Genomic DNA, 9310 nt, shown 5'->3' with positions numbered 1-9310 from the left:
AAAAAAAAAAATTCCTTTTCTTTTAGAGGGTTGTATTTACCTTTAGGTTTAAGATTCATTAAAACAACAAATAACAAACAAAAAAACCCCAAAATTTTGTATGTGTATGGTATGAGATGGGGTCAGGGTTATTTCTTTTTCATTTCGTTTCCTTATTTTTTAGAGACAGAGTCTCATTCTGTTGCCAAGGCTGGAGTGCAGTGGTGCTGTTATAGCTCACTGCAGCCTCCAAGTCCTGGACTCAGGTGATCTTCCTGCTTCAGACTCCTGAGCAGCTAGTACTATAAGCATGTGCCCCCGTGCCCGGCTACTTAAAATTTTTTTTTTTTTTTTGTAGAGAGGGGCTCTCATTATGTTGCGCAGGCTGGCCTTGAACTCCTGGCCCAAAGCAGTCCATCTGCCTAAGCTTTATTTCTTATTTATCTCTATTTTTAGAATAATGATACCCAATTGATTCAGCACCATTTCCTGAAAAGACCATTCTTTACCCAATTAATTGGAATAATACCATAGATGTGTGGGTAATTCTTATACTCTATTTTTTCATTGGTTTAATTGTCTACTTTTGAATTCTTTTTTTTTTTTATTGTTTTAATTTTTTTTTTTTTAATTTTTTTTTTTTTTTTTTTTTTTTTTTGAGACGGAGTTTCGCTCTGTTGCCCAGGCTGGAGTGCAGTGGCCGGATCTCAGCTCACTGCAAGCTCCGCCTCCCGGGTTCACGCCATTCTCCTGCCTCAGCCTCCTGAGTAGCTGGGACTACAGGCGCCCACCACCTCGCCCGGCTAGTTTTTTTGTATTTTTTAGTAGAGACGGGGTTTCACCGTGTTAGCCAGGATGGTCTCGATCTCCTGACCTCGTGATCCGCCCGTCTCGGCCTCCCAAAGTGCTGGGATTACAGGCTTGAGCCACCGCGCCCGGCCTCTACTTTTGAATTCTAAGTATGCTAGAAACTCAATCTGAGAAATTCCCCAAATAAACAACAATTTCTTGCTCTTTGCTTTAAATCTATTTTATTTCCACTCTAGCCCTTCCTGCTAACATCTATATTTTTATTAGAATAGTACCATAATTTTTCCATTCAGCCACATTGAAATGTTTGGGTCTTTGTCAAGTATTATGAGATACAGATAAACTAAGACCTGAGCACTGTCTTGAGGAGATAATTTCTTACTTGGGGGAAATGTCACTAAATATTTGCAGTCTGTGTCAGTGGTTCCCAACCAGGAGTCATTTTGTTCTCCAAGGGGCCATTTGGCTATTTTTTTTCATTGTCATGACTGGGGATTGCAGCTGGCATGTGGTAGATAGAAGCCAGAGATACTGCTACACATCCTATAATGTACAGGACAGCCTCCCCAAACTAGGAATTGTTGAGTCCAAAACATCGGTAGTGCTGAGGTTGAAAAACCTTGATCTGTTTGATCAGTATTAGGATAGAGGTATAAATGAATGGCTGTAGAGCCCCCAAAGAATGACGGGATGCCTGGGGAGGGTTTTCTTTCTTTCTTTTTTTTTTTTTTTTTAACTCAGGATCAGACCTGAGGGAGTTTTGTTGCTGCTGCTGTTGTTTTTGAGACGGAGTTTCGCTCTTGTTAGCCCAGGCTGGAGTGCAGTGGTGCGATCTCGGCTCACTGTAAGCTCCGCCTCCCGGGTTCACGCCATTCTCCTGCCGCAGCCTCCCGAGTAGTTGGGACTACGGGGGCCCGCCATCACGCCCTGCTAATTTTTTGTATTTTTAGTAGACACGGGGTTTCACCGTGTTAGCCAGGATGGTCTCGATTTCCTGACCTTGTGATCCGCCCGCCTCGGCCTCCCAGAGCGCTGGGATTACAGGCGTGAGCCACTGCTACCGGCCAAGAGGAAGGAGTTTTAACACTTGTGCTGCCTAGTAAAATTTTGTAGAATATGAAAAAAAAAAAGTTATAACTGGAATATTCAGAATGCACCATACATTATTTTAGGCATATTGCATATATTATGTATTATCCTGTCAATTTTACTAGTTAGTCTTATTTTACACTTGAAAAAATTAAGGGTTATATTTAACTAGGTCAAGTTCTTTAATAGATACCTTTTAAAAAACAGACTTTTAAAAAAATTTATTTATTTATTTTAAAGCATGTCACTGTATTTCTTTTCCCTCAGGTGATTTTCTGTGGCTTCAACATTGTCTCTTCAAAATTAAGAGAAAAATATCCCAAAGTTTAGAACTGGATCACTTAGCCCTTTCTCTTCTTATCTCCTCCCAGTTCAAAATGCTTGCATCTCTTAATGGCCAGCATCCTCTTGGATCTGCAGTTAGGCTCAACACATTCCAGCCTTAGCACAATCTAATATCACACAGAATAGTCTTACTGCCCTACACATCCTCTGTGGTCTTAGCGTTCTTCAGAAAATTGGCTTTGTCTGCCCGCAATAGCCACTCTGCTTCTGATCATAGTGCCTCTTTCCCTGGGCATACAAAGAATCCTTGCCCATCTTATACTGTGGTACTTTGTGAGGCTGATGCTTGCCACACTCCTTACAGGAGGTTCTTCGGGTTTTAGGTATGTTGACCATCTCTGCAGCAGGGCTGTTCTGTCTTTGTGATGAAAACAAGAAACGGCATCTGAGACGCTTACCTCGTGCAGCTCTCGCCTAACAGGAAAAGAAAAAAAGACAGACTTTATTGTATTGTATTGTATTGTATTGTATTGTATTGTATTGTATTGTATTGTATTGTATTGTATTTATTTATTTATTTTTTTTTGAGACGGAGTCTTGCTCTGTCGCCCGGGCTGGAGTGCAGTGGCCGGATCTCAGCTCACTGCAAGCTCCGCCTCCCGGGTTTACGCCATTCTCCTGCCTCAGCCTCCCGAGTAGCTGGGACTACAGGCGCCCGCCACCTCGCCCGGCTAGTTTTTTGTATTTTAGTAGAGACGGGGTTTCACCGTGTTAGCCAGGATGGTCTCGATCTCCTGAGCTCGTGATCCGCCCGTCTTGGCCTCCCAAAGTGCTGGGATTACAGGCTTGAGCCACCGCGCCCGGCTCAGACTTTATTTTTAAGGGCAGTTTTAGGTTCACAGCAAAATTGAGTAAAAAGTATAGGGAGGTCCCATAAAACTCCTGCCTCCATATTGTGCACAGCCTCTCTCACTGTCAACACCCCCAGCACCAGAGTGGTAAAATTGTTACAATCCATGAACATGCATTGATACATTATTGTCACCCACAGTCCATAGCTTACAGTAGGATTCATTTTTGGTGGTATATTTTTTTCCTTTTTTTTTTGGACACAGGGTCTTGCTCTGTTGGCCATGCTGGAGTATAGTGGTGCGATCTCGGCTCACTGTAGCCTTTGCCTTCTGGGCTCAAGTGATCCTCCCACCTCAACCTCCTGGGTAGCTGGGACTACAGGTGCATGCCACCATGCCTGGCTAATTTTTCTATTTTTTTTTTTTTGTAGAAATGGGGTTTCGCCATGTTACCCAGGCTGATCTGGAACTCCTAACCTCAAGTGATCTGCCCACCTCGGCCTCCCAAAGTGCTGGGGTTGCAGGTGTGAGCTGCCGTACCTGGCCTGGTTTTTGGTGGTATACTTTCTATGTGTTGTGACAGGTATCCACCATTGTAATATCACACAGAATAGTCTCACTGCCCTACACATCCTCTGTTCTCTATGTATTCATCACTCCCTCCCTGATAAGCCCTGGGCACCACTGATCTTTTTACTGTGTCTATTCTTTTGCCTTTTCCATATAGTTGGAATCACACAGTAGGTAGCCATTTCAGATTGGTTTCTTTCACTTAGTAGTATGCATTTAAGGTTCTTTCATGTCTTTTCATGACTTGATAGCTTATTCAAATGCTGAATAATACTTCATTGTATGGAATACCACAATTTGTTTATGACAGTTATCTTTTTATTTTATTTTATTTTGGAGATGGAGTCTCACTTTGTCACCTAGGCTGTAGTACAGTGGGGCGATCTTGGCTCACTGCAACTTCCACCTCCTGGGTTCAAGTGATTCTTCTGACTCAGCCTCCCAACTAGCTGGAATTACAGGTGTCTGCCACCACTCCCAGCTAACTTTTGTACTTTTAGTGGAGATGGGGTTTCACCATGTTGGTCAGGCTGGTCTCAGACTCCTGACCTCCAGCAGTCTACCGCCTCAGCTTCCCAAAGTGCTGGGATTACAGGCATGAGCCACCACACCTGATAATATCTTTTAAAAAATAAAGATAATGTACATACTATGAAATGCACAAATCTCAGGTCTATAGTTTGATGATTTTTACCGGTGTGTATGTGTTTGTATATATGTGTGTTTATATACGTCTGTATGCATGCTTGTGTGTATACAAATACAAGTGCATGAAACCACCATTGGGGAGAAAATGTAAAACATTTTGTACTCATAAAATTTTGCGGTCAATATTTCTCCTCCTTCCAGGATAAGATAACCACTATTCTGACCCCATATTAGTTTTACATGCATTGAACTTCATATAAATAGAGGCACACAGTATGTGCTCTTTTGCATCTGTCCTTTTTTGCTAAATATATTTTTTAGATTCATCTGTGTTGTTGCTATATCATAGTAGTTTGCCTTTTTTGTTTGTTTTTATTATTGTGTTTTATTTTACTATTTAAATATACCATAATCTGTTTAGTTATTTTCTTTTGATGGGCTATGTGTTTTGGCCTTTGCCTATAATGAATAAAGTGTCTATGAACATTCTTATAGATATATGGACTCTTTTTTTTTTTTTGTTAAGATATCTAGCAGAATTGCTTAGTCACAGGGTAGGTGGCATATATTTAACTTTATTAGAAATTGCGCGCCACCCCCCCCAAAAAAAAAAGAAATTGCCCAAGGGTTTTCCAAATAGGCTGTATTATTGTATATTTCCATTTGCAGTATCTGGGAGTTATAGCTGTTCCACTTACTGCTGCCACTGATGTTGTCAGTCATTAAAAAAAAATCTTGTTAATCTTACAAGTTAATATGATACCTATTTTATGGAAAAATCTTTTAGGCTTCTATTTAATGTAAACAGTTTCTCCTTGGTTAGCTCTCTATTGCAAATCTATCTTCTTTAATCAATGGATTAAATCAAGATAGGTTTACAATACCATTAAAATGTAACAAATTCGGTCTTTTAAAAAGTGGAAAGAGACGATGAGCCAAAATTGGTTTATCTGTTACACTGTTTTCTCTCTTCACTTTTCAATTGAACACCTACCAGCTTGTAATAAAATAATAAAGAGAATCCAGTTTTTATGTCTGAGTGATTAGGAAGTGTTTATGACAGCCACTAGGCCGACACTCTCTATAATGGTGTTACATTGACTTCTGAACACCTTCTCATCTGCTTCCAGGCGTGTGTGTCAGTGTAGTCTGAGTGGTTTTACATTAACATCTACGCTGAGTAAGATCTTTTGACTACCAAAGTGTTAGTTGCAAATGGAAGATACCATTAAGGCAGCTTCAAAGGACTGGAATGATATTTGGATTGGTGCATGCTGAAGTAATGGCTAGAGTTTTGAAGTGTAATGTCTAAATCAGTGTTGCATAACCAAAGGAACGTGTGAGTTCAAACCACTTTTCTTTGATCTTCCTTTAAAAAATCAGGCTGAAGGGGAAAGGTTAAAGTTGCCTTAAAACACCTCTTTCTATGTGTGCAAAAATCTGGAAGTATGAAAATATGATTACAAGTTCCATTCATTATTTGTGTTCTGTGGTTTTCATATTGTTCTTGAAATTTACTTCCTGCCTGAAGTTTTGTATTATGAATTTAGTGTCAAGACCAAAATACAGACGAGGTTGCTCTTTTCTTTATGTGGTCAGCAAATATCTGTTCTGTAAGTTGTTAGTCCTCACAAATATGCATTTTAGGTGATTTTTGTGGCTTGCATTTTTTTTTTCTTGATGGTATATACAGTAGGTTACAGAAATACTGACACTCTGATATTAACTGAATCTTTTATGGTTTGGCAGGCAAAAACAAAACAAAAGGGCACTTGTTCCCCTCTTCCTCCTAAATTTAGGAGCTTTCAAAAGGACTACTGTTTACTATTAGGAAAACTGTACTATCTTAAGTTTTTAAAATTGTGGAGGCAATTTTATACAGTAAAATAACACTGACAATGACTTGTTAGAGAAAAAAAGGCCTGAGTTTAAGAACTATTTTGTATATAGTATATTTATAGGAGATTCTGATGCCTCTTTGGGCTGGTTGTTTTGGCAGCCTTTTCTTTGTTTCCTTATCTATAAAATGAAAATATATTATCAAATTGGCTTAGAGGGTGATTTGAGGGAGAGACTCTCAGCTTTCAGTAGAGCTGGCTCTGTAGTTACTGTGGCCACTCATGTAACTAGGTGAGTTCTTTTTGATGTTTCTTAACTGAATTCCTTAGTATAAGATGATATCTACCATGCCTCCGACATTCTCCTTTACGTTTTTACAATTTCTCCCTAATTAAAACTAAATTGTTGTTATTAATTTTAAGTTACAAAACTATAATGAATCAATCTTCTTTTTAAGGAACTTCATTCCTTCCAGTTGTATCTGTATGCTTAGCACATGTGAAATAATTAGCAAATTGATAACTATACATGTGTTTGCTTGCTTATTTATTTATTTATGTATTTATTGAGACAAAGTCTTGCTCTGTCACCTAGGCTTGACTGCAGTGGCATAATCTTGGCTTACTGCAACCTCTGCCTCCCAGTTCAAGCAATTCTTGTGCCTCAGCCTTCCGAGTAGCTGGGATTACAGGCATGTGCCATGATGCCCAGCTAAGTTTTGTATTTTTAGTAGAGATAGGGTTTCGCCATGTTGGCCAGGCTGGTCTCAAACTCCTGACTTCAGGTGATCTGCCCACCTTGCCCTCCCAAAGTGCTGGGATTACAGGCATGAGCCAGCACTCCTGGCCTTCATGTGTATATTTAAATGGGTTATGTGAGGTGTTTTTGTTGCTTTAGGAACTGAATTCCTTAGTAGAAGGCTTCCTTTCTCTAATCTCTATATTTTTACCTTTTATCCTTGTTTTCTTTTTTCTTCCTATTAGGGAAAATTAACATTTATTTGTGGGATTTTTACATTTTCTATATATGTTTAAATTAATAGGCTTTATTTTTTTGAGTAGTTTTAGGTTTACAAAAAAATTGAGGTGAAAATACAGACACCTCTCATGTATCCGCTTATCACCCTCCTTTTTTTTTTTTTTTGAGGCAGTCTCTCTCTGTCTCGCCCAGGCTGGAGTGCAGTGGTACAATCTTGGCTCACTGCAACCACCACCTTCCAGGTTCAAGCAATTTTCCCACCTCAGCCTCCCAAGTAGCTGGGATTACAGGTGCTTGCCACCACGCCCCGCTAATTTTTGTATTTTTAGTAGAGATGGGGTTTCACCGTGTTGGCCAGGCTGGTCTCAAACTCCTAACCTCAGGTGATCCGCCCACCTCGGCCTCCCAAAGTGCTGGGATTATAGGCCTGAACCACCGCGCCTGGCCAGCCCTCCTATTTTCAACTATTAACATTTGCATTAGTGTAGTACATTTAGTACAATTGATGAGCTTATATTGACACATTATTAATAACTGTAGTTCTTAGATTAACTTTTTCCCCCCAATAGAATTTTATTGGTGTTACTTTTTAGCTTTTAAAACTACTGATCTTTTAACTACAGGTCTTCAGTTGTGTCCATATGGTTAGTGCGTGGGAAACAATTAGAAAAGATTGGTAGCTCTACATTTGTATGTTTAAATGGGCTATTTTTAGATCGCTGGGAGCAAAGAAAACAAGTTGCAAGTAAAAACATATAAATACATAAAAGTTAGAGTGGGTGGAGACTGGCTTGATCTTGAATGGGATTATGAAGACTAGTGTGATAAAACCTGTTGCATAGACAAGATGCTGCTTACCACCAGTCTTTTCTCCAAGGCTGAAAATCATAGGAAGTAAAGTATTAGTGAGTTCAAGAACTGGGCCGGTACGGTGGCTCACACCTGTAATCCCAGCACTTTGGGACGCCGAGGCAGGCGGATCACGAGGTCAAGAGATCAAGACCATCCTGGCCGACATGGTGAAACCCCGTGTCTACTAAAAATACAAAAAGTAGCTGAGCATGGTGGTGCATGCCTGTAATCTCAGCTACTCAGGAGGCTGAGGCAGGAGAATTGCTTGAATCCGGGAGGTGGAAGTTGCGGTGAGCCAAGATCGCGCTACTGCACTCCAGCCTGGCGACCGAGGGAGGCATCATCTGAAAAATAAATGAATAAATAAATAAATAAATAAATAAGACCTGAGCACTGAGCTGTACCAAAATGTATTCTTCAATATGGTATTTTAACAAATTTCTATACGTTAAATATTAATAGCATGCTTTGAGAACAAGAGAGTAAAGGTATATTATGCCAAAGAACGTTGAGGTAGAATAGTGAGACCAATATAGACTAAATCATTCATTCATCAGATCATTCAACAAGCATCTCTTTGGATTAACTATCATTTATTGAGTGCCAATTATTACATACTATGAAATATACAACTATACATTTATATATATACAAATATGCAAGTTATTTATTGTTGCCTGGTTAGATAAATATGTTATTAACCTTACTTTAAAACCAAACACAGATATAGCTTATTTATATAGCTAATAAACACAGTGCATTTTCTTTTCTACTAAACTGTTAGAATCATTGATTTTGTTGATTGGTAAAATTTATAACAGATGATCTGGTGTATTTTTCATATTTTGCATTGTTGTGATAGGACATGATTTTTGGAATAAGACTAAAATGTCCAGGGTCTCAGGTATTGGCTGCTCTTGCTCTCTGTCTTCCCAGGTGAAATTAGAGCAGTTACTAATTCAGAAGACTCTTGACATGAAAGGTATTTTTGACAGAAAGGCAAAATGCACTCAAGATAAACACGAGGCATTCTTTTCCTATCATCTTCCATGTCTAGTGGCCAATTTTAAATACTGTATGTTTGGTTGAGTGTGGTAGCTCATGTCTCTATTCCTAGCACTTTAAGAGGCTGAGGTGAGATGATTGCTTGATCCCAGGAGTTTGAGACCAGCCTGGGCAACTTTGTGAGCCCCCCGCCTCTACAAAAAAATTTTAGAAAAGTTAGCTGGGCATGGTGGCATGTACCCGTCGTCCCAGCTACTTGGGAGGCTGAGGTAGGAGAAATGCTTGAGCCCAGGAAGTTGAGGCTGTAGTAAGCATTGATCACTCTACTGAAGTCCAGCCTGGGTGACAGAACCAGACCCTGTCTCAAAAAAAAAAAAAAAAAAAAAAAAAAATCAGATTTTTTT

General features: G+C 39.5%; 1 protein-coding gene and 1 pseudogene across 1 annotated transcript in view; one reads left to right on the top strand and one right to left on the bottom strand.

The window, feature by feature from the left end:
- BCAS3 (BCAS3 microtubule associated cell migration factor) overlaps positions 1 to 9310 on the top strand; it is a 749063-nt gene that overhangs the window by 44131 nt on the left and 695622 nt on the right. The gene's annotated exons all lie outside the window — the stretch shown is intronic.
- Positions 2205 to 2559, bottom strand: LOC108528846 (60S ribosomal protein L36a-like; annotated as a pseudogene).

This window comes from Rhinopithecus bieti, unplaced genomic scaffold (assembly GCF_001698545.2).
Source record: "Rhinopithecus bieti isolate Rb0 unplaced genomic scaffold, ASM169854v2 scaffold_5497, whole genome shotgun sequence".
NCBI classification, from domain to species: domain Eukaryota; kingdom Metazoa; phylum Chordata; class Mammalia; order Primates; family Cercopithecidae; genus Rhinopithecus; species Rhinopithecus bieti.
Note: the sequence above shows the minus strand (reverse complement) of the source record. Positions and strands in the feature narration are given on the sequence as shown.